General features: G+C 44.0%; 1 long non-coding RNA gene and 1 other non-coding gene across 2 annotated transcripts; one reads left to right on the forward strand and one right to left on the reverse strand.

Moving 5' to 3' along the window:
- Positions 1 to 13,557: 13,557 nt before the first annotated feature.
- LOC112813804 (U6 spliceosomal RNA) lies at positions 13,558 to 13,664 on the reverse strand. The gene has a single exon (XR_003205581.1). It is a non-coding gene; the product is annotated as a U6 spliceosomal RNA (small nuclear RNA).
- Positions 13,665 to 18,143: 4,479 nt separating this feature from the next.
- LOC141371961 (uncharacterized) lies at positions 18,144 to 22,963 on the forward strand. The gene is made up of 3 exons (XR_012377327.1): positions 18,144 to 18,261; positions 18,790 to 18,858; positions 22,913 to 22,963. It is a non-coding gene; the product is annotated as an uncharacterized lncRNA (long non-coding RNA).
- The last annotated feature ends 1,949 nt before the right edge of the window (positions 22,964 to 24,912 follow it).

The raw sequence follows: 24,912 nt of genomic DNA on the forward strand, positions 1-24,912 counted from the left end.
GTGCCACCTCTTGATAGAAGCCTGAACTGCAGCTTGGACATGAGGGAGCTGGAAGGTGGGAGCGAGGGCCTGTGGCCCAATCCCGCAAGACAGAGCTTGCTGGAAGTCTGGGTGGAAAAGCAGCGTACCCTAGGTGCAGGGATACTGACTAACTCCCTCTATGCTCAAGAGAAAGCGTATGTGGGCAGAAGAAAAAGATTATTTTCATTTTTATCTTTTGAGACCTCTAGATAAATAGCTAGAGACCCGTATTAGCAAAAAAGGGATCCATTCCACTTACCATCTTTATAACACACTTTTGCTCTTATTATGATCATCTTTCCATGTAAATGCATTTCTAAGATGACATTTTAAATTACAACAAAAAATTTTTATCTTTATTATTTTACATCCTCTGGGTGTTTCATCCTATGGAAGGCACAAAGTTTAATTCACCAGTATCCTAGTGAAAGAAATTTTGTTTTCATCTTTACCATTTTTTCTATTATAAACAATACTATACTTAGAAACTTTGCTCATATATATGTAAGTACCTTTGTAAGCATCTCTTTATCAAGTTCCTGAAATTATTCTTTCTAAACTATGAAATCTAGAAAATTGTCTACTAACACAATATATTCAGAATACTATTACTAATGCACATTCCTAACAATATGGTATAAGAGTTTCCATTTCTCCACGCTTTGGAAATAACATGAATCATCGCTAATCCGATAGGCGATAAATCATCTCTCATCAGTGTTTTCATTACAATTATTTTTTGAATGTTTGACTAGGGTTCCATCCTATGGAAATGACATAACCAATCGTCACGACCCATGTTTTTTGGAATTCGGAGTGTTTCTTACATCCCTTATCATCAACACTGTGTTGATGCATCTTTTCAGTCTGTACTCTGCTAAAGGGCACAATTCAGGGTACAGTTCACGTGGATAAGGTGCACTGGAGAGCTGAATGTGTCCTCTTTGAGCCCAGCAAACTGTCGTGAGAGAATTCTAGTATTGTAATAACAGAACCTGGTTGGTGAATGAGTGCCGTGCGTGTGTGTGCGCGTGCACGTGTACCTGCTGAAAATTACATTTCCCTCTGTTTCCTTCTGGCCCTTCATGGTGTCGCTTCCCATTAGGTCGTCCTTCCTAAATCCAGGCCCAGAGCGAAACTAAGAAAGTATCAGGAGGGCAATCCATATAACCAATACTTTACTGCCATCCTTAACTATGTCCTGAAGAGAAACTTCTAACAGGGAAATTGTTGGTGCAAAGGGTGTGCACCTGTGTAGCCCTTTGAGAAGTCCTGCCACACTGACACCCAGAAAGATAGTTACAGTTTGTCCCCTCAAAGTGGAGTCACATGAGAAAGGCTGCAGAGCAGAGGGGAAAGTAGTAATGCTGAGGTCGTGTCACTCAGGCCAGGCCCTGGACTCTGTCCTGGACCAACTCTCCAGCCACCACCACAGTCGGAAGATGTGGAAGTAATAAATCACACTTTGCACACAAGAGCAACCTGAGGTGGCATGTGTGGGGGGAAGGTCATTGCTTGGGAGAACACAGGACATAGAATCAGCAGGCCTGAGATACAGTGAAAGTTTTATATAGATTCATTTTTATACAAAGCACATGCATCAAGACCTTTTTTATTTTATTTTTTAAAGATTTTTATTTATTTATTTGAGAGAGAGAGAGAGAAAGCATGAGCGGGGGGGGTGGGCAGAGGGAAAAACAGGCGCCCCACTGAGCAGGGAGTCCGATGCGGGACTCGATGCCAGGACCCTGGGATCATGATCTGAGCCAAAGGCAGATGCTTAACTGACTGAGCCACCCAGGTGCCCCAAGACCTTTTTTATTAAAAGGCTGGTGTTCACTGTGGTACAAGAGGAGACCAGGCCAACATCATATTTTAAACAACTTTATTGGAATATAATTTAGACAATAAAGTTCACGCATTTTAAGGGTACAGTTTAATGATTTTAATAAATGTATGGAGTTGTGCGGTCATCAGCATAAGTGAGCCTTAGGGATTTCCATCACCCTCAAAAGTCCATCATGCTGGGCACCTGGGTGGCTCAGTTGGTTAAGCGACTGCCTTCGGCTCAGGTCATGATCCTGGAGTCCCGGGATCGAGTCCCGCATCGGGCTCCCTGCTCAGCAGGGAGTCTGCTTCTCCCTCGGACCCTCCCCCCTCTCATGTGCTCTCTCTCTCTCTCTCTCTCTCTCATTCTCTCTGTCTCAAATAAATAAATAAAATCTTTAAAAAAAAAAAGTCCATCATGCTTGAATTCCATTAAATCTTGCACCCACCCTCAACCCAAGGAACCAGAGGTGTGTTTTCTGTCTCTATGGATTTGCCTGTTCTGGACATTTCATTAAAATGGAGTCATGCAAAATGTGGTTTTTTGCATATTTGGCTACTTCACATAATGTTCTTACGGTTCATGCATATTGTATCATGTGCCGGTAGTTCATTACTTTTTTTGAATGAATAATATTCTACTGCATGGATATACCACATTTCGTTTACCTACTCATCTTCTGATAGTCATTTGGGTTGTTTTCTACTTTTTGGCTATTATGAATGATGGTGATTTGTACATTTGTTTACAAGTTTTTATGTTGACCTGTGTTTTTATTTCTCTTGGGTATGCACCTAGGAGTGGAATTTATTGGTCATATGGTAACTGTTTAACTCCTGGAGGGACTGCCATACTATTTTCATGACCCTGATAGCCTTGAGGAATAAAGGCTTAGTCCTTTTTTATTTTCCTCTCATGATTAGATGAGGATTAGGGGTTTTCTGAAAGAATACCACAGAGTTGCAGAGCCCTTCTTGTCACAACCTACCTGGGAGGACATGATACCCACATAATGTCACTGGAGATGTTGCTATTCATTGCTGGGTTAAGGTGGTGTTTGCTGAATTTCTCTCTTTTCCATTTGCCTACTCTATTCTTTAGCGGTGAGGCATTAAGTTTGCCCTGCCCTATATATACATATAGGGAAAGAGGGAGGGAGGGAGGGAGGGAGGGAGGGAGGGAGGGGAGAGAGAGAGACAGAGAGAGATTGAGATTGGTTGATTATGAGGATTTAGCTCATGCCATTATGGAGAATAAGAAGTCCCATGAATTGGTGTCTGTTAGCTTGAGACCCAGGAAAGCTGATGATGTAGTTCCAGTCCAAGTCCAAAGGCCTGAAAACCAAGCACAGATGGTGTGAGTCCCCGTCTGAGGGCAGGAGAAAACCAATGCCGGGCTCAATGAGTCAGGAAGAGAGAGCAAATCCTCCCTTCATCCACCTTTTTGTTCTATTTAGGCCCTCAGTGAATTGGGTGATGCCCACTCACATTGGGGAGGGTGATCTGGTGTACTCAATCTACCAATTCAAATGCTAATTGCATCCAGAAACACCCTCACAGAACACCCTGAAGTAATGTATAACCAGATATCTGGGCATCCCATGGCCCAGTCAAGTTGACACATAATATAAGACATACACCTCGTGGAGGGAGCATATCCACATATACTATTTGAAATTATTAAATGAAGACACCTCTCACCCATCTCTTCATTAATTCAAACACTTACTTAATTAACATTGCTACATGTATATTTATTATATAGGCTGAGTTGTTTTACTGAATGGACACATCCCAAAAGAAAGTCCGGCACTATGGTTTCTGTTGTGAAGTGTAAGTATTTTGGCTTAAGATTCCAGAACATGCAAAGGAGTTCCCTATCACCACCAGTATGTTTCAGTACCGTCTCAGTCCATTCAGGCTGCTATAGCAAAAACCACAGCCTGGGTGGCTTATAATGATAGAAATTATTCTCATAATTCTGGAGGCTAGAAGTCCAAGTTCACAGTGACAGCATGGTTGGGTTCTAGTGAAGGCCCTCTTCTGGGTTGCAGACTGCCAACTTCTTGCTGTGTCCTCACCTGAGAGAAGGGGCAAGCAAGCTTTCTGGGGCCTTTTTAATAAGGGCTCGGCCCTCATGACCTGATCACCTCGCAAAGACCCCATTTCCTACTACCATCAGTCAGGGATTATGGTATATGCATTTGTGGGGGGACACAAACATCCAGATCATACCAAGCACTACTTACATTGTGTAATTATGGCATATTAGAGAATGTTTTTAGATGAGATAGCTAGCCATGATATAGTATAAAACGACATTATAATTTTAGATGATTTCATTGCATACTTGGAATCCCTTGAGAAAAAAAAATGAAAACAAAAAAGATAAAGGTTATTGAAAGGACCACGAAAATTTATTGCTACCATTCAGTAAACCTATTAGCAAAATTCATTATGATGGAGCCAAAGTATGGGAGGTACAGAAAAATGTTTCCTTTATTTGAAAGCCCATTGTCTATAGCCCATGCTTCCCCATTATCTGACTCTGACTCTATGGAAGGTATTTTAAACTCTAGCTTTTAGGTAAATGATAGCATTGCAATATAATATTGGTCTAGACACAAGCAAATGAATTCTTTCTTAGAGAGGGAAATCTTTGTCTTCATTTGAACCTTCATTTCAACACTCATGATCTGGAAATGTGAGAAAGGTGGTTGTTGACCTTGTTAAGGTTAGTTTCAGTGGGAACATGGAGGCGGGCGGGGTGGGGGGGGATACAGCCCTATTGGATGAGGGGCAAAGGCTGAGGCAAATATATAAGACTGTGTGTATTCTCAGTGGGAGAGCGTACTGGACTAGACAAAGCCAGGTAGAGACGGAACCAATGAGGACAACCAGCCCGGTTACAAAGGCCCTTGGTAGTTTTGCTCATCTGAGCCGAGTTGCATGGTGAGCAAACTTGGGCACCACTGTGCTGGTAGGTAACGGAACCAGGGCTCAAACCCAGATCTTCTTCATTCCAATGCACATAGTCCCAACCACTGAGATTTGGTGCTTTCCTCCTTTATAGGTGAGGCCAGCACAAGGGAAGGGACTTCACACATCCAGGGAAAGGGGCTTCTTGTGTGTGTGTAAGGAAGTGAGAAGAGAGGCAGATCCTAGATTGCCACAGCAAGTCAAGGCTGAGGCCCTGGTTGGAGTGAGTGAGGCGTGTGGCTGTCTGCGCTCATACAGTGCACTATCTCACACGCTTGGGATTTCTACAGGGGAACGTTCGCCACAAATCAAGCTTTCAATCTTTTCTCTATTCAAGCTTAGTTTAGTGCTCAGTGTGTTACAGAATGAGTACATCATACTTTTGTCGGTAGAAAGTTAATTTCCTTTCCTCTGTGGATACTCATCCCTGCACTTTCCCTAGCTCCAGAAAATGGACTGGCTTGCCGACAGGATAAGGATTGCTTTGTATCCAGCCACATTTGCTGTGAGAAAGTAATGGGTGGTATTTAAACTGGGTCTTGGTAGATCAACGATTTAGGCACATTTAAGGCTTTCTTTCAAGATTCCTTACGAATATGTATGAAGGTCACTTAAATTTGGCTTAAATGTGTATAGTCTGGAATTTGCATTGCCTATAGGCAAACATGTTGTTATATAGACTTTAACTGTAATTTGCTTTAAGACAAAGTGCTTTGAGAAGCAAGGAATTATGTTCTCTGAATGCTTCTGTCAGGTTTTGCCTATCATATTCTTGTAATAGTTCATTCATTTTCAAAGATAATACATTGCTTTCTTTCTTTGTTAGAAACAGTGTTTGTGTGATACGGTTTAGGACAGTAGGAATGAAGACAAAAGAGTTGCCCCAAACAGCCACCGTAAATTTAGATTTTAAACAGTGTTCAAGTGTCAGGAAAGGAACCCTAAAAGTTAACTGTTGTCGGTGGGTTGCGGAGTTGGTGGCTATTTATATTTTCCCCTCCATTCTTGAACGTATTTTCCGCACTGTCTAAACTGAGCGAGGATTCCTGTGATGGTCAGAAGCAAAGCCCATTAACAGTACACTCAGTGGGAAGAGTAAGGGCTTTGGGGTCGGAAAGATGTGAGTTCCAGCCTGGGCTCTGCCAATGATATATGGCAGGATGGGGCACTAAGCTTCCCAAGCCTCAGCCCCCCCCCCCCAATCCAGGGACTGAACAGAGGACCCTCCCTCACAGGGTCCTTGTGGGTGTTTGATGAAATCACAAAGGCAGCGTAGGTCACACAGGTGTTTTGGCCTCAGCCATGCCTGGGATGTGAGGCTCAGCTTTCTCATCTGTAAAGAGGGAAACACCATGTGGACCCTATAGTTATGCCAAGAGATTCAGTATTATTACGTAGATTAAAATATAAGTCAGTGTCATATTATGCACACAGTTAATAAGAATATTGAGAATGATTATATGTCACCAGAGTTTAATAGAGAATTTTGCTTGCTTCTTTAATTTTCCCTCTTTTCCAAGTTCATTTATATATTTTGGAAATAGATTTTCAACAGTATTCCGCAAAGTAAATCATTTAAAACTTCAAACCCGCAGTTGTACCTCTAGGAGGTTCCTGTAGTCCTTGCCATGGAATACCATGTTTGGTAAAGAGAGGAGACTCGTTTAGGAGTTCTCATGGGACCTTTTAGAGGAGGGAACATCAATCCATAGCCTACACAGCTTCTCTACAGTACCCGCCCCAGTTGTTCTCCATGGAACAACTCTGCGGTTCCACTGCTCAACTGGCCCATGTCCTGGGCATCCCTCTCAAAAGTGCAAGAGGTTGGGACATCTGGGTGGCTCAGTCGGTTAAACGTCGGCCTTCGCCTCAGGTCATGATCCCAGGGTCCTGGGTTTGAGTCCCGCTTCAGGCTCCCTGCTCGGAAGGGAGCCTGCTTCTCCCTCTGCCTGCCTCTCCTTCTGCTTGTGCTCAGGTTCTCTCTTTCTGACAAATAAATAAATAAAATCTTTAAAAAAAAAAAAGTGCAAGAGGTGAATCCTGGGGCGAAGCTTCAGATAGGACACTTGAAAGCTCTAGAGTCTTCAAGTGCATTGTAGGAAGCCACATAGCCTGTGAGACTTTTGGAACTCACTCTCATCGGACTCCTTGCAAATGAAAAAGTGTATCTGGGAATGGTGAGCTGGTGGGGTGACTAGACGATTAAGGATGATCAAACCATTATCTGTGTCTGAGGAAACTTCCCACAGGAAGTGAGGTTTAAACTGAGACCCGAGGGAGGCTAACCAGGGAAACCGACCAGGGAAAGAGGGGAGCGGAGAGCTAATCTGAGACCCCAACCAGGTATCATGGTCAGGAAATACTCTAGGACTTGGTTTGTCCCTGAGGAAATCCTGTGTGGAAATCCACTAGCCGGCAGCTGGGCATCTCTGGAAAACTGTATGTACCTTCACAGCACAAGTGTAAAGTTACCTGAACCCTTTCTCTCTTTGCCCTGACCCCAGACCTGTAGTATCCACCAGTGTTCTCAGCGAGTGGGATACTAGCCCGATGTCTTACATCTGTGGAACGCTAGAGAAGAAAACTGCTGAGTAAAGGGGTTTGGCTATGATTTTCGTTTTACATACACTTTCACCACTCGCAATGCAAAAGAACGTTTGATAGGTTTTTGTTTCATTTTCTCAAATAATTGTGTTTTTTTGTTTGCTTTTTGTTTGTTTTGTTTTGTTTTTGTTTTCTGGAGAAAATTCAGAAATTGGTGGTCACTGCCATCTAGTGACCAGATCCAGAAGGGCGGCTCGGACCATCCTTTAGCAGGAAACCTTGGAAGGAGGGAGAGAAGAGCCCCATCACAGGGAATTTTCTGGAAGTTTATGTGACAAAGCATTAAGGGTGACTCGGACAGAGCCCGGGGACATTAAACCTCACGTCAGGAAGTTTTCTTCAGCCCCTCCACCAACGACTCTCAGAAATCTGCACATATGAGTCTGTGAAAGTGTGAAACATATAAACATGTATATGTATACGTGTAGACACATACATACACACACGTATAGACATATATATATATATATGCACATACACATGTATATGTAGTTGAGATGCATTCAAACATCTTTTTAAAGGTTTTATTTATTTATCTTGAGAGAGAGAGTGCGTGCTCTCAAGCCAGGGGAGGGGCAAAGGGAGAAGGAGAGAGAGAATCTCAAGCAGACTCTGTGCCGAGTGCCGAGTCCTACACGGGGCTCGATCTCAAGATCCTGAGATCATGACCTGAGCCGAAATCAAGAGTTGGATGCTCAGCTGACTGAGCCACCCAGGCACCCCAAACATTATTATCGTTTTTTCATTTATTCTGCAAATGTTTATAGAGTCCATACTATATGTATCAGACATATTTTAACTATGTTATCTTTGTTTAAAAGTGACTTCATTTCCAAAACTCATCTCACAGGGTAACTATATAAAATTGAAAAGAGCCAGTGATGTGCAAATGCACTTTTGATCGCATCGTTATTTATTCTGAAGCTGACTTGCAAATGTAACCGGTTACATGTGAATGTGAGACATTTACTTTTGCTTATTTACTGATATTGAGATACTCAGTTTATTAGGGACATGTTTATCAACTGAAATAGACTGATAACCTATTTTGAAGAAGTGTTGAGGGATAGTTGTTGAATATATATTGTCCAACAATTTATAAAAGAGGAAAAACTAGTATTTGCATGTTATAGCCAAAAAACCACAGTGTTCATAGAAATAGGTCTTTGTGAAGCTCTTTGAAGGAAAGAATAGGAAAGCAGATGAGAGCTAGCCACTAGAGATTGGGTTCCTGACTCCACTGTTGCCCCAATTTCACCACCCAAAATTATTTAGAATGTGTGCTTATGTTTACCTGCATTACTTTTGTAATGGAATTCCCAGCAAGGAATCTACTACAGTCTTATATAATTTTACCTCGTCATTTTTCTGATTTCAAAATTAATATATTTGTCCTGAAAACAAATGCGGTGCAGAATGAGTACTTGTTAGGGAATTTTTTTCTTGTATATCTCCTTCATCCTGATATACATACAGCAAGATGCCCATCATTCATAATTAAATTTGTATTTTCCAGTCATATTTTTGCGTGTAGAGAATTTGTATTTTCCAGCTATATTTTTGTGTATAGAGTACTATAGAGGTAGAGTTGCATGAACATATATAGTTCTTCAAAATTTGGATTACAATACATATACTGTTCTTCAGTATGCTTTATACATGCATACACAGACATATACAGATATAATTTGTTTTGTACTTTATTATTATTATTTTTAAAGATTTTATTTATTTATTTGACAGAGAGAGACACAGCGAGAGAGGGAACACAAGCAGGGGGAGTGGGAGAGGGAGAAGCAGGCTTCCCGTGGAGCAGGGAGCCCGATGCAGGGCTCGATCCCGGGACCATGACCCGAGCCGAAGGCAGACGCTTAACAACTGAGTCACCCGGGCGCCCCTATACTTTATTATTTTTTTTAAAGTAAGCTCTATGCCCAACGTGGGGCTTGAGCTCATGACCCTGAGATCAAGAGTCACATGTTCTACCGACTGAGCCAGACAGGTGTCCCATGTTTTTATACTTTAATATTTATATGTTTGACTGTGATGCATAGTTTAAATTACTTTCACTGTGGATTTTGAACTACACTCTTCTAGGTACTCGGATTTATTTACATATGATAATAACATTTTTTTTAATAAAATGTTCTGAATATTGTCCCAATAATTCACATTTCTTTACATTTAACGTTTTTGCTCGGGATAGACAAAGTCTTTCTATAACTTCCCTTTAATTTTTCTAATTACATTTGTAACGTGGTTAACGTGTTTCCAGGGCCGCATATCTAGTTTTAAATTTCTCTGGTGTGTATGTGATGCCCACTGGGTTCTCAAACAACCCACCGTCCTGGTGGTGAAGGTGATCGTGGAGATGCAGTGCCGGCCCTTGCACCTAGAGGCCTGCATATAGGGCCCCATCGACTGGCCTGTCTGAAGCCAGGTGTGTGACCCAGGCAGACGCACAGGGAAAATGACCTCCATGGCAGGGATGAAATCATCATTTACAGAGTTACTTTAAGCCGGAGGCACATTACATATCTCCTTGAAGCCAAGCAAGTGTTCAAGTATCATCCCTATTTTTCACAAATGTAGAATTAGATATAAAGCTTTTCCCACTGTGTCCTGACGCCTTTAAGGCTTTGAATGACTGAATCCCCATGGGCGCTGGTAATTGATGAAACCCTGTGTGTTATTCACTTTTGCTATATTATTTTTAAAACAAAGTCAACAAAAATTTAAAACCAATTTGTGTGCCGTCAAAATAAAAAATGAAAAGCTGGGAGTAAATATGTGCAAACATTATTACAGACCTTGTGCTAATATGCGTGAACATAAAGGACTGTTGCTAACCAGTTGATAGAGAAAAAGAGCCCAAAGATAGGAATAAATAATTCACTGAGAACGCAAAATGCTTCTCTAAGAAACACTGGAGAGATGCCAAACCGCGTTAGCTGAAGAAATGAAAATCTGGAGAAGTCAGAAGAAGTGAAAAAGCCAATTTGCATAAAACTACTTATGTGATTGATAATTTAAAAATAATACATGTACATATGGAACACTTGTGTTTTAAGGTAAGTATTCACCTTACCTAAAGAGAATACATGTGGAAAATGAGCACCAATCTATTTAGAGTGGGTACCTGTGGGTCACAGAGAGGGGATCATTGAGCTGGAAGGTACAGAATAATTTCATCTTCTAAATGTATATTTGTAGGGTTTAATATTTTGACATCAGGTAAGTTTGTTGAAAGAAACACTTAAAATATCCCATAACTAACGGACAAAAAAGTTCACATATATTTTTACCAGTTTATAAAAGCGTTCACCTGTTTTATAAAACTTTTTAATAAAAGTTTTATAAAATTTAAACAACTTCCGCTCCTGACGTGGACAGTTTATCTGTGTATGTGTGTGTGTCTTACACTTCCCTCACGCCAAATGTTCACGCCCTCTCGTGTGCAGATTTCCTTTTAGCTCACTCGGGCTGGACTTGCCCTGTCAGGGCATAGAGACTCAGGAAAGAATTGCTGGCAGGGGGTGGGAAATTGCAGAGAGTTCTGGCTGAAGCACCAGAGCCCAGGCCTTTTCCTCCCTCCCTTTCTTTGACAGCGCCCCTGTGCCAAGACTTTCAGAGCTACAATTCTGGATCTGACCACCAGAGGGCATCTATCCACAGTGACTACATTTCTTTTTCTTTTTCTTTCTTTCTTTCTTTCTTTCTTTCTTTCTTTCTTTCTTTCTTTCTTTCTTTCTTTCTTTTTTAAAGATTTTATTTATTTATTTGCTAGAGAGAGACACATTTCTAAAGGAAAAACCATGCTTCTTTTTCCTACTCTCCTCGTAGTGACCCACCAACTGTTTGCTGTTTCCCTTACACTTCCCAGCTGTTTTGTGTGTAACCTCTTTGGAATGTGCTGGAGTTATTTCCTGCCACGTGGCTATTTCCAAATGTTTCTGTTACTTTACCCTTATTTCAGACCTCATATACGGTTGTCCCTTGAACAACATGGAGGTTAGGGGCACCGACTTCAGCTGGGTGGAAAATCCATCTATAACTTTGGACTCTCCAAAAACTTAGCTGCTAATAGCTTACTGTTGACTGGAAGCCTTACCGATAACATAACCAGTCGATTAACACATATTTTGTATGTCATATGTATTATATACTGTATTCTTACAAGAAAGTAAGCTAGAGAAAAGAAAATGTTATGAAGAAAAGCATAAGGAAGAGAAAATACATTTACAGTCGCGTACGGTAAAAAAAAAAAAAAAATCCGCTTATAAATGGACCTGTGTGGTTCAAACCCTACTTTAGATGCCAGATGCCAGGCTCAAGGGTCAACTGTATTGCAGGAAGCGTTCATTACAGCTATGCATAGCGGTGTCATCCTATCTCATGGAGCTCAGTTCCAGTCTCTGTTTCTCTAAGTAGTATCTGAATGACCCCAGAGAAACTCCTGTATCTAAGACCCAGCAACCTCAGAGAAGGCAAGGAGCTGGTGACTATGTAATCAGGGTCCCTTTTTGAGGAAAAATGAAGGAACACCATGTTATACAGTAGGCCGCAGAATCTCCTGGATTTGCAGCTACAAGTACCTGGGTCCCAGGCCTCCTGACTCTAGTCAGCCTCCTGTGGGAGAGTGGCGCAGTTGGAAATGGCTCCTGGGGCATTAGGCTGGTCACAAAACTCAGGGGGAAGTCACATTTTGTTTTTTGTTTGTTTTTTCTTTGTTTTGCCTTTTGCTTTTGTTTTTTTCTGGCTGCCAGGGCTCTCCTCTCTATGCCCTTGAGAAAGGGTTTTCCTATTAGGACTCCATCTTGTTTGTGTGGCCCTGACAAAGTGGTTTGAGGTCTGCTCTTGCCTTCCTCAGCAGCCCTCCCGGATCTTCTCGAAACCTCCAGCTGCGGACCCCACAGATTCACCTCATGAGCACCCTGCGAGGACACTGGTGATGGGTCACTGCCTGCAGGTCACCCCATAGGTGGGTTGGTCAGTGCTGGTCCTCAGTCTCAGGACCCCCCGGCCAGGAAGGCTCTGGGACCCCTCTCCAAGCCACTCCAACAAGACACCCAGCAGGCCCCCTTTAGGTGGGGTGTGGCAAGTGCCCAGGCTGAGTGTTTTCCCTTCTCCTGAGGACATGACCCCAATGGGCCGTAGCACACCTACCCTAGTTCTACATGGAAAACCTGTCCTCCTGCGGCTATGGTCATGACTGAGGTGCAATCTTCTCCTCGGCATATTCATCATGCTTTCTATTAACTATATTTTATGATGCTTTGACAAAATAGGGGCCTTGTGGACCTGGTGAAGGGACTGCCTCTCCGAAAGTGAGCTAATTCCTTGAGATAGCAATCAACGGTTTTGATATGCAAACCAACCAATCCAGAGTCCACACCTCCCACCACCTCCTTTATCAAATTCTCATACCCCAGTTCAATATTCTCTTTGCCCCAAATCACCCCAAGTTCAGATACTGGACAACTAGGGGCCACCCCTCTAGCCCAGAGTCTACCAAAATTGTTCAAACTTCAGTCCAAAGCTTTACTCAGCATCCTGATCCTGCCTCTCCCAATCCTTCCCATAAAGCCAGATAAACGACTCTGGCTCATGTTTTCCCCTCATTCTGTCTGCCTCCTGACCAATGCAGGTGTTTCCTTATGTGGCCCCGAGTGGGTCATGGCAGGTACCCTCCCCTTGGGAGCTGTAGGTCATAAACTCCTCTTTCAAGGACGCTGTCTCCATGTCTATCATCTTACCATACCTGAGTCAAGCAAATCTCAGGTATGTTTTAAGACATCTAGTTGAAGGGAAAGGCCTGAGTCATGTGCTCCTCTCAGGTCAGGGGTTTGGTACGTGGAGAGAGTCCTTTGGAGCTGGAGGTGGGCGTTGTTGGAAATTAACATTCTTGGGAATCATGCAAAGGTAAGAGAGGGGCAGAGAACCCAACATTACCTTTGAATCTTCACACCAACCATTCAGGCTAGATTGTATTAGGTTCATGGAAGTTCATCAAGGCTTCCCTTATGGCCCAGCATGTGACTTATTCTACAGTGTTCCATGTGTAATTGTTATGTGCATTGTTCCATGTCAATTAAGTAAATAAATTTGTTAGTAGCGTTTATTTTTTAAAATACAGAATGCTTCGCAAATTTGCGTGTCGTCCTTGCACAGGGACCATGCTAATCTTCTTTGTATCGTTCCAATTTTAGTATATGTGCTGCTGAAGCGAGGACTTGTTACTAACATCGTTTAAATCTAATTCATCTAACTGAATTTCCATTTGCCTGTTTTAAGCTATCACTCAGTGAGATGTGTTAAAATTTCCAGTTGTGATAGTGAATCTGTCCACATCTTCATTTACTTCTGCCAGTTTTAGCTTTTAATATCTTGTATGCAATCCCAGTGTATGGGTTTCCCCCCCACACACATTCAAGCAAGTCTCCTACACAAGCTGGGTGTCCTATAATTTAACTCAATTTTGACACTATCTACCTGGAGATAGCATCAGATTCCACAGGTTGAGGGCTCAGTCCCACATGACTGCCCTCTACCTTAGATGCTAGATGCCAGGCTCAAGTCCAAGTTGTTACTTGTGCTTCTGACTGACTGGCTGTAAGTCAGAGGTTCCCACATCCCCTTCCTTGGGTTCGATTAATTTGCCAGGGTGGCTCACAGAACTCAGGAAACCCGTTTCCTCACTAGATTACTGGTTTTTTACAAAGGATATTAAAGAACAGGAATCAACATCCAGATGAAGAGATACATGGAGTGAGGCCCCAAACGCAGAGGCTTCTGCCCTCATGGAGTTTGGGGCATGGCACATGGATGTATTCTGGTTTACCAACCTGGAAGCTCTGAACACAGTCCTTTGTTGTTGTTGTTTTTTCCCCAGACATTAGTAGTCTATTGTTTCTTTAGCCCAAACACATTCAAAATGGAAACTCAAAGAATACTCTTCCACCTGAAACAATTAAACCAGATTCTACTAGCATATAATGTTGAACACATTACAGCAATAAAGATGGTAATCCATTGTCTTCCATACCTACTAAAGCCAAGATGGTAAAGCCAATTTGGTTGCAATAGTGTCATAAGGATAGAATATTACCACAAAAAAATCAGCAAATAATAGTAATGGTCAATGAATATTTTGACTCTGGTTCACTGAAACGGGGACAAAATGTTGAAAGTCCACAGTACTGCAGGTGAAAAATCACCACGGAGGCTTCCTTATATAGTCATGATTAAATCGTTGGCCGTTGGCCATTGGACTCAATCTCCAGTCCCTCTCCCCTCCCCAGAGGTCAGGGAGGTGGGACTGAAAGTTCTAACCCTCTAATCTCTTGGTTGGTTCTCCTGGCAACCAGCCCCCAACCTCAGGTGTTTTCCAAAAGTCATTTCACTAACATAAGAAGTGACAGACTTAATCATTCTCAGCACAGAAAATTGCAAGAATTTTAGAAGCTTTGTATCAGAAGGGACAAAGACCAAATAGTGCATATATTTTTTTTTCTTTTCTTTAAAGATATATTTATTTATTTTAGAGAGAGAGAGAGAGAGAGAGCGCACACACGTGCGTGTGAGCACACGGGGTCGGGGGGGGCGGCGGAGGGCAGAGGGAGGGAACCCCAAACAGGTTCCCCGCTGAGCATGGAGCCCACACACAGGGCTCCATCCTATGACCCATGAAATCATGACCGGAGCCGAAACCAAGAGTCAGACACTTAACCGACTGAGCTACCCAGGCACCCCACTGCATATATTTCTTACTATAAATCACAATATCACAGCTTGGTATATTTTCGCTCTATATAAGAGGTGCAAATAAATTTAGAATTGTTTTATTAATATCTTCTTGTTCAATTGAACCTTTTATTATTATGAAATCTCCCTCTTACCTCTAGTAAGGCTTTTGTTTGAGAGTATACTTTTATTTTATTAATGTGGGTATACTAGATTTCTGTTGGTTAATGTTCAAATTGCCATTTTCCCCCAATTTTCTATGTCATTAAATTTTACATGTGTCTCTTTTAAGGTGCATTTGGTGGAATTTTTATCTAGTCTGATGTTTGCCTTTGCACTTGAAATATTTCATCTGTTTACATGTAATGAAATTAGCAGACATAATTTGGCTTAACCATGCCATCCTAATATTTGTTTTTACCTACTCTAATTTCCTTTTTCCTTCCCTTTCTTTTGAAATAATCCATATTTGACTATTTGATTTTTACCTCATTTGGCAAGTTAGTGACACATTCTTTTGTCATTCTTGTAGTGTTTACCCTTGAGATTACAATATACACACTTAACTGTCAATTACTTTATTTACATGTTATGAGAAAACACAGGAACCGTAGAATAACTTGGCTCCATTTTAACCTTCCCAAGTTGCTGTTATGCGTTTTAATTATCTAAACACTTAAATCCCAGAAAACATTATTGTCATGTATTATACAGTTAACACTCACTTAGACTTGTTTACATATTCATCAACGTCATTTTCTTTCTTTTGCGCATCTGTCTTTCCACCTGGGGTCATATTTCCTCTGCCTGAAGAGGAAACTTTAGTATTTCTTTTAACTTGAGACTTTGGGTGCCAAATTTGCCTGGTTTGCTACATTACAATGACTGTTTTCCATTTTTGAAAGACATTTCTTTCTAGGGATGGAATTCTAGGTTTGCAAGTATTTTACTTCTGTGCTTGGAAGATAAAAACTCACTCTCTTCAAGATACTATTGTTTCTGTTGAAAGATTAGATTCCAGTCTGATTGCTGCTTCTTTGGGGATGATCTGTCTTTTCTTCCTCTCTCAGCTTTGAGTATCTGCTCTCTACCTCTGGGTGTCAACAGTATTACTGTGATAAGTCTACATTTGGTTTTCCTCGTACCCTTCTAGGCTTGACAAACAGAGAGCTTCATGAATCTGCAACTTGATGTCTTTGGTCACTTTTTAAACTTCCCAACTATCGTTTCTTTAAATATATCTTCTGCACTGCTCCCTTTCTTTTTTTCTGGGACCAATTGAACATGCGTTGGCGTTGTTTGCTATAACACCTTCAACTCTTGCCGCTTCTCTTTCAGGATCCTCCACCATGTTGTCTCACCAGGCTTAATGCTGGATATTTCTTCAGACATGCTGTCTGTTTATATACTTCTCCATTTAGGTAGGGAACTTGCCTTTGACTCTTGAAACACTACACCACACAGTCAGGGCGGATTCTATTATGAGCTTAGAGCTCAGGTTGGAGGAGGGGGTTATAGTCATTAATTAACTTGTGCCGGGGTCACCCAGCCTGGAAATGGCAGAGCAGGAACTAAGATTTCCAGAATGGGCCCTCTGTCCAACCCTTTCTCCTGTGCTTGTTCTCTCCTGGGCTGAGAATGCTCCCTACCTCTCATCTCCCAGGAGGCAGATCCACAGTGGAGTTTTCCAAACTTTTAAGCATGCGCTTGCTATATTTCCTTTTAGGTTAAAAAAGTCAATGATATTTCTTCATTATCCATAAATGCTATCACAGGACTTTGCTCTCTTATTCAGGTCATTGATGTGTTTTCTACCTTGATTTGCTTTTAATTTTGTTTCTTTTATACTGTTCTTCCTGATTTCAGAGTACATTGATAGACATACTTCCTTTCAAAGAGGAGCTAGATACCTGGGTGTTTCCCAAGGAAGTATGAAAACTGGTATAAACATGGCATCTCTGGCATTCATCCTTCATGCATCCATGAACAAGATGGAGAAGTAGCAATGAATGGTGCTTATGCGGACCCCCGAATAAGATAGTGTTAAGAAAAAAAAATTCAACTGAGTAAAATTTAAAGATCTTATTGGATTTATTCAACATCCTATGAATTGGGGGACAGCACCCCATCTAGCAAATAGAAAGAAGCTCCTAACAGCTGTACAAAAGGGAAGACTTTTCTAGGCAGAAGAAGGCAGGATGAGGAAATTACTAGCAAATAGTGGATTGTTTAAGACAAGGTCACCTCCCTTTTGGGGGATGGCAGGGGCCTATTAGGCAGATTACCCCATTAGTACTGGACAGGAGATTCTAGACCGACTAGTTAAGATTACATTTGTGGGAGAGGCTGAAGCTGCAGTGAGGTTAGGCATTAAGTCTCTGGTGACATGGGCTTGACTCCACTTGGGGACCTTTGTCTCTTTCTTGACAGCGTGATCAGTCATCATGGTTGACATGTACTAGCCAGTGGCATACATAACCCTATAGTTAACTGTATCTTTTTTTTTTTTTTCTACAGCATGACAGAGCCTAGGAATTAATTACCGGTCAAGCAATCCTAATGGTAGTCCTGGTATCTGTGGGGCAAAAATGTAGAAATCTTTTTTAGAATTCATGGACTCCTTCTTTCTCTCCACTTCCCCACAGCACCCACTAGGCCAACTGACTCTACCAGAGGAGAAGCCAATGGCATTATGAAGGCCTTGTCTATGCTAATGTGGACATATGGAAAGAGAGAATTCCTCCAGGGAGAGAAATGGGGGTGAAGTGGCAGGATGGAACCATGGGAGCTGGTTCAAGATTGCAGTGAGTGTCCTGGCAAAATGTATGGAATGTGCAGGAGAGACAGGTCAGGGGCAGTTGCACTGGTCTTGTGCAGAGGCACTAGGTTACTTTGCTGGGACAGGTGAGCTTTTTAATGTGTCCTTTTTTTCTTCTTTTACTAGTAGTTATCAGCCTTGGTCATCTAAGGGCAGGTTCAGAGAAGGGATATAAAGAGATTAGAGCAGAGGATGGCTAAAGGCAAAGGTGAAAACTACACCCAAGGAGATGAAGCAACTTTCCACTGGATGCCTCAGCTTGGCTCAAGGTGAGTGCAGGAGATGGGGGCTCAAGTCTCTGGAGACCTTGTCTGAGGGGCAAGCAGGGTCTTCACAAGGTGGGATCTCCTGGAAATTTATGAAAGGAAGATCATAGAAACAGGAGCTACATAAAAACACAAGCCTAGTACTTTGTCCAGGATGCTGACACTGACTGCGCATCGAAGGGTATCAGCTATAAGATGTATAACAAAGAGAACCAGAAGGTGCATGCCGAGGACATTACCTGTACCTAGTCTTGGGGAAGGAGGACAGGCCTGGGGTTGGTTCACTTCTTTAGAATGAGACTTCCTGGTGCTTACCCCACCCCTCCTTTCTATAGATATCTATCTTTGTCATTCCTTCTTCTGTACCCTACTTGGTGCAGTATAATTTGGAGCTAGAAGAAATGGAGTAGCTAAAGGTAATGCAGGCTCAAGGTCCATTGTGTGTCCACACCCAGCCTCTTCTTCCTCCAGCCCCCAATTTCCCTATCCCCACCAGAGCCTCACGGTGTCTTTCTCCATCTCTCTCTGCAGGTGACCATGAACAAACACTATGATGTCTCCCAACAAGTTCTTGCCTCCAGAGGCTCTGCTTTGACCCAGGTACAGTTGACAACAGTAATTCTAGGGCAGGTGAGGGCACAGGGGTCTGCCTGGAAGGAAGACTGAGGGATGATAATGTGGGGAGGAGTTGGTGCTGGCCCTGGACCCCTCTCAGCCTTCTGATTGCGTCCTCTGGCTTCCTGAATGAAGATTTGGTGGGCCATGAGATAGATATATAATCCTGAATCGAGGGAATTGCATGGCTGCCAACATGCAGATCACTGAGGAGAATCTCCCTGAGGTGAGGCCTTAGGCTCAGTGCGGTTATTAATGGTAGAGGGTGGAACCCATGGGCTGGAGGGAAGATTTGTCTCTGAGGCCCTAGATAGTAACTGTCACTCTAACTCTTCTTCACCGAAAGCTGTTGTCCTTGAACTTGAGCAACAACAAACCATACGGGCTGGATGGCCTATATGACATTATACAGATGGTCTCCACAGTCAAGGTCCTGAACCTCTCTAAAAATGAGGTGGGAAGAGGCAACCAGATCAAAGTTGGGGTTGACAGTGGGTGGTGGTGCTCATCTGAGAGATGACAGGAGGCAGGAGAAGGTACCTATGTGGAAAGGTAGGGGCTGGGGGTGCAGTGGCCCACATGTCTCTCTTTCCCTGGGGCTCCTTTTACAATTTCCTCCTTGTATTTCTCAGCAAAAGTCAGCCTGAGAGTTGCACAAGGGGAAGGGGTTGTAGAGCTGTGGTCAGAGGGAATCCATGTCAACTTTCCTGGGGACCTCTGCCCCTAGGAGCCTGAGCCACCCAACATTGCCTGTCTGCAGGAGGTGGCAGCCATGGGAAGGATCACATGCTCTGCCTTCTCTTCTCTCTGTGTCCCTCACCTGTGCTTAGAAGTCTCCTTTCCTTCCTCTGACCTGCTTACCTATTTTCCTGGTCTAGGGTCTGTTTTTTACCTTCCGGCACTCAGTTTTCTCTAACATGTTGCTATGTTCTGGATGTTCGTGTCCCCCACCCCACCCTGTTCATTTGTTGAAATCCTGACACCCAAAGATGATAGTATCAGGAAGTGGGTTTTTGGGAGGTGCTTAGGGGTCATGAGGGTGTAACTCTCCTGAATGGGATGAGTGCCCTTATATAAGAGGCTCCAGAGAGATCCCTAACCCTTTCTACCATGTGAGGACATAGCAAGAAGGTGCCGGGTATGAACCAGGAAGAGGGCCCTCACCAGAAAGTGACCATGCTGGTGCCTTGATCTAGACTTTAAGCCTACAGAATAGGTAGCAGTAAATTTCTGTCATTTATCAGGGACCTAGTTGGTAGTCTTTTGTTATAGCAGCCTGAAGAGACTAAGGCTCACGCCTTCCCATGAGTGTGTTCTACGAAGCAGGGCTCCCCTTCCTCACTAGGACCAGAGTGACCACCTTGAGCCAGGTGCGGGTGCCCTGGACTGAGAAGGGCCCTCCAGGCCAGGGCCTCATGCTGAGACAGACCTTTCTACTCCCTGCCGAGGCAGGGCTTTCCACCCTTGTTCTGAGAGGGACCCTCCTTTCCTTGAACCAAACGTATCCCCCCTCTAATCTCAGGCTGCCATGATGGCTTTCCTGCCCCATGATGAGGGCTGGGGTCCTGGGGGGCTGTTCCCCGAGGTCCTGTTCCTCTGGCCCTATGCCCTCCTTGGGAGAATCCAGGGTTCCCTGAGTCAGGAGACCAGAAGTGGGTGACTGCCAGTGAGCAGAGGGCTTCCTGAGGCAGGAATGGAAGGCAGAGGGCAGAGGTGCTTGAGAGGACAGGAGGACAGGTCTATGAAGGAAAGGACTGCAGGCAGAGAGCCATTTCCCCCTTCTCCTCTCTTCCTCCCTGACCCCCACCACCATGGTAGAGCTTCTTTCCCTTCCCTTTGTTTTGCCTTCTCTCCCTCTTTTGTCTCTACTCCCCTATGTCTCTCACCTCTCCCTTCCTACCTCCAACCCCTCTTCTGTCTTCATCCCCCTCCTTCTCCCTCCCTGCCTCCTGGGTCTTGCCTCACTCACATCCCTGCCCCAGCATCCTGGGCCACCCCTGGGGGGGGGGTGTCATGGTCCTGCAGCGTGCTGGACCCCTAGTGAGGTAGCAGAGCCCTGGGCTCCCACCCCAGTCCCTCTTCTCTCTGGAGCCTTTGGTGGGGACCTGAAGGAAGGAAGGGAGGCAGGAAGGGGAAGGCAGCCCTGGAGCCTGGGCTCCAAATATTGCTTCTGGTGGCCCTGGAGATGGGAGTCAGGACAGTCTAGGTGGGATCCGCCCAGGGGGAAGGAAATTGAGGAGAGAAGGGAAGAATATGAAGGGTGTAGAGGACAAGGGAGGGAGGGAGAGAAAGAGAAAATGTGTTTTCCCTTTGGGTCAGTCCACAGGGGAGGTGTGCAGGGCCCTGGTGGCTGGGACATAGTAGTGTAGGTGGGACACACTAGGCTGTGTGCCCATGCCTGTCTGATCTGCACATGCTGGGTGTTAGGGACACAGGTTGTGGGGTTTGATGGCTCTCACCCCATATCCTTACTTTCCGAACTTGGGCCCATTACTTAACCTCTCATTTTCCTCATTTGCAAAAGGGGCCTAACAATATCCATCTGTTGGGCAGTTGTAAAAATTGAATCAAACTTGTAAGTGGCTGTCACAGGATCTGTATATAGTAACAATCCCTGTCACTGGGAGCAGATCGTTCTGATGGTCGCCCTCCCCATTCTTGACACCCTGATTCCCAGAGAACAACTGTTCCCTTCAGCATGAATATCACATAAGACCCTGATTGGGGAACGCTGTGTGACTGTGTCAAGCATGTGTAATTCTAAGGGGCTACTGTTGTTTGTTGTGGAAGTGGAAAGAAAGTCTCAGGGTTCCGTTCATACCTTCTTCCCGTACCCACCCCCCCCACCCAGTTTCACTGATATATAAGTGACATTCATCTTTTTGTAAGTTTATCTGTACCTTCACCCAGACCTTCACTGCTACCCCTGCCAGCAATTCCAGGTGAGTGCTGTCTTGTGGGTGGAACTCCCAGCCCAGCCTGGGTTTAAGGGTATGGGAATGTGGTTATGCTGTCCTCAAGGTTTTCTCAATATTGTGGAAAGCCAATGGGTAGATCCAAGGAGTCTAGCCTAGTGGTTAGGAGCATGGGGCATGGAATCGGGATTTGGATTCTCTTCCAGACCCCAACACACACCAGCTGTGTGACCTTGGTCAAGTCACATGACCCTGCTGTGACTCAGTGTCTCTGAAAATGGAGATTAGACAGTCTACTCCTTGGGCCATTTTATGGAGTAAATGAGACTTTATAAAACCATCCCTGGGGTGCAGGTAAACCTCCTAACCTAGCAAAACTGGTAGAAAATCTCTCCAAAGGTGGTCTCTGTGGGAGGGGTAGAGGTACCAACCAAGCAATCTGGGTGGCAGGCACGGTAAGGGTATGGGAGGAATCTGTTTGCTGAGTGGCAGTGGGAGCAGGATTGTTGTTGGGGAGAGTAGGGTTGTCCATCTGTCCAGCTGTCCCAGGGCTCAAGTTTCTCCAGTGTATGCATCAAGAATGACACGTTCTTGTGAGGGACACCAGCCCCAAGGAGACCCAGAGCACATTCTCTATCCCAGTTCCCACACCCTCCTGTAGCTCCTTGCCCACTCTCTCCCAGGAGCAGCAGGGATGATGCAGGCATTCTCCACCCAGTCTGAGATGAACCTCCAGTGGTTTGAGAAGTGAGTGCTGGGGGTGTGTGAATATAGGAGGGAGCTTGGAGGAGCCGAGGAGGGAATAATGGGAACTTGCAGATCATTTGTTTTGCTTGTTTATCTCACTCATCATCACCCTGAACATTTGTTACCTAGTTACCTAGTTGTTTTGAACAGGTGTATATTACTTGTATGAATTCTTCGGGCCTTGTTCCTTTATTGACAGGCATTTTGGTTTCAGGAGTTTTCCCAGTACACACTGTGCCACAGGGCTCATTCCACTGCCTACGTTGCCGTAAATGTGGAGCCATGTTTTCTTCGCATAGATTGGGAAATGGCACCACGCAGTCAGACTGTCTCCACTTTGGTCCTAATGGATGTCATCTGTCCTTTCTCTATCCCAGGTGACGTCATGACAGCCACTGGGACTACACTGGTTCTCACTTGGCCCAAGGTGAGGTCCAGGAATTCAGGCCAAGTGAGCAGAGACTGGGGGACCTGTGGATGAGCCTCAGGGCTCCTGGCTCTGCTGATCTCCCAACTACCCCCCTTCACTTCCTCCAGGCGGATCACAGGATCCCAGAGGAGGCCCTCACCTAGGCTGACCCAGGATCCTTCGAAGACAGCCCTGAAAAGAAACCCTTGGGTGTGGTCATCTTCATCCTCATCATCTTTGTTGTGTTTTTCCTCTAGTCTGAGTATATCCCTGTGACCGAGCAGGAGGTTGCTTGAGGCTGGGAAGCCAATGTTTAACTGACACTAATCCACCCAGTGGGCTGGTTGTTCTGTGTATTTGTCTCACTCAGAATCCCTGATTCTTTTCAAGATTTTATTTTTAAGCAATCTCTACACCCAACATGGGGCTCGAAATCACAACCCCGAGACCAAGAGTCGCGTGTTCTCTACAGACCAAACTAGCCAGGTGCCCCCTGATTCCTTTGATAATAAAGAATGACATTGCATGCTGTGTCAAATCCCTGCAAAATCCATTTGAGGCAGGTAGTTTTGTACTACAGATGCAGACAGGTAAACTCAGAGAGGGTCAGAGACTCTTTGGGAACAGTGGAGTAGAGTCTCAAATCCTGGACCCCTTAAAGGCCAGGCTGTGTGTGTGCTCCCCAGGCCCATGTGGCTGTCAAGGTGGGAATGTTCTGTTACCCTGGTAAACCTGGAGATGGTGTTCTGTGCCCCTAGCCTGTTATTAAAATGTTTTTATACAGAGAAGAGTATAATTGCTTAGTCATACAAATCTACTCAAATTTAAAAACAACCTTTTTGGGGAAAAATAGCATTAAAGAGCACATGAAAACCTGGGAAGTAAAAATTACCCACATATATGGATGACATAGGATAAATGTCCTTGATATATAAAGAAATCAGTAGAGAGATCAGAAACTGATATTAACCTAGAATTGTTATTAAAAGCAATAGGAATGCCCAACTAACCTATGAAAAGCTATCCAAACACAATAACTACAAAAATGTAACTGCAAACACTGAGATGAGATCCTAAATGAGAGAAGAAAGCTGAAGATTGTTATTTTCAGGAAAATACAGAGAGGGAGGGAGGGTGAGAGGGAGAGGAGAGAGAATTGTGTGTGTGTATGTCTATATTGATATATTGTGTATAGGAAATGTATAAAGTCATTACTTGTAAAAGTACACTATGTCAGGTAAAAACATGTGGAGATGATATACCTCTGAGAGGTAAGCATTTCTGTCTTTACCTCAGAGCCCCCTCCCTGCTTGCTGGTGTGCTGGGCAACTTTCAGAGACTGCAGCGGATAGAAGATCATTTGTAGGAGGAAAGGCCTTCAAGGTCAGTTCTGGGAGGTTCCACAAGTAGACCTTCCCTGATACCCAGGAGCAAAGGGGAAGGAGATGGGTTTAGATGGAGGGGTAGAGCTGGTTGCCCTTGAAGGGGAGGGAGCTGATGAGGACATGGCCCTTCAGCCCCATAGCTCCAGGGCAGCCCCCAGGTTGCTGCTGTCTGCAGTTGAAAACCAAGAGTGCTCTTGGGCCAGAACCTTCCCAGGGTCATGAGAAGATGGGCACAGGGACTGGTACCCAGAGAGAGCCCAGTACTTCTCTGTCTACTTCCCCTTTATTCTCTGTTTTCAATTCCTGTATTCCCCACCCTCAGCTGGGTTCATCTGTTACTTTGTACTATCTGGCAGTTAATCCCCACTTCCATCATTCACACTTTGGCTGGGTGGCAGGAATAATTAATAACAGTAATAAAACTGAAAACAGCAACACAAACAACAACAATAATAAAAGATGCCAACAATTATAGCACACATAGTAGATAAATTACTTGGTCAGGATCATGCAAGTACTGGTTCCCAACATCAAATCCAGGTCCTTCTGACCCCAAAGCCCCTGCCCCAACCCCCGTGTACAC

Source organism: Callorhinus ursinus, unplaced genomic scaffold (assembly GCF_003265705.2).
Source record: "Callorhinus ursinus isolate GAN/ISIS: 27379988/994484 unplaced genomic scaffold, GSC_fseal_2.0 scaffold143, whole genome shotgun sequence".
In the NCBI taxonomy this organism is placed as follows: domain Eukaryota; kingdom Metazoa; phylum Chordata; class Mammalia; order Carnivora; family Otariidae; genus Callorhinus; species Callorhinus ursinus.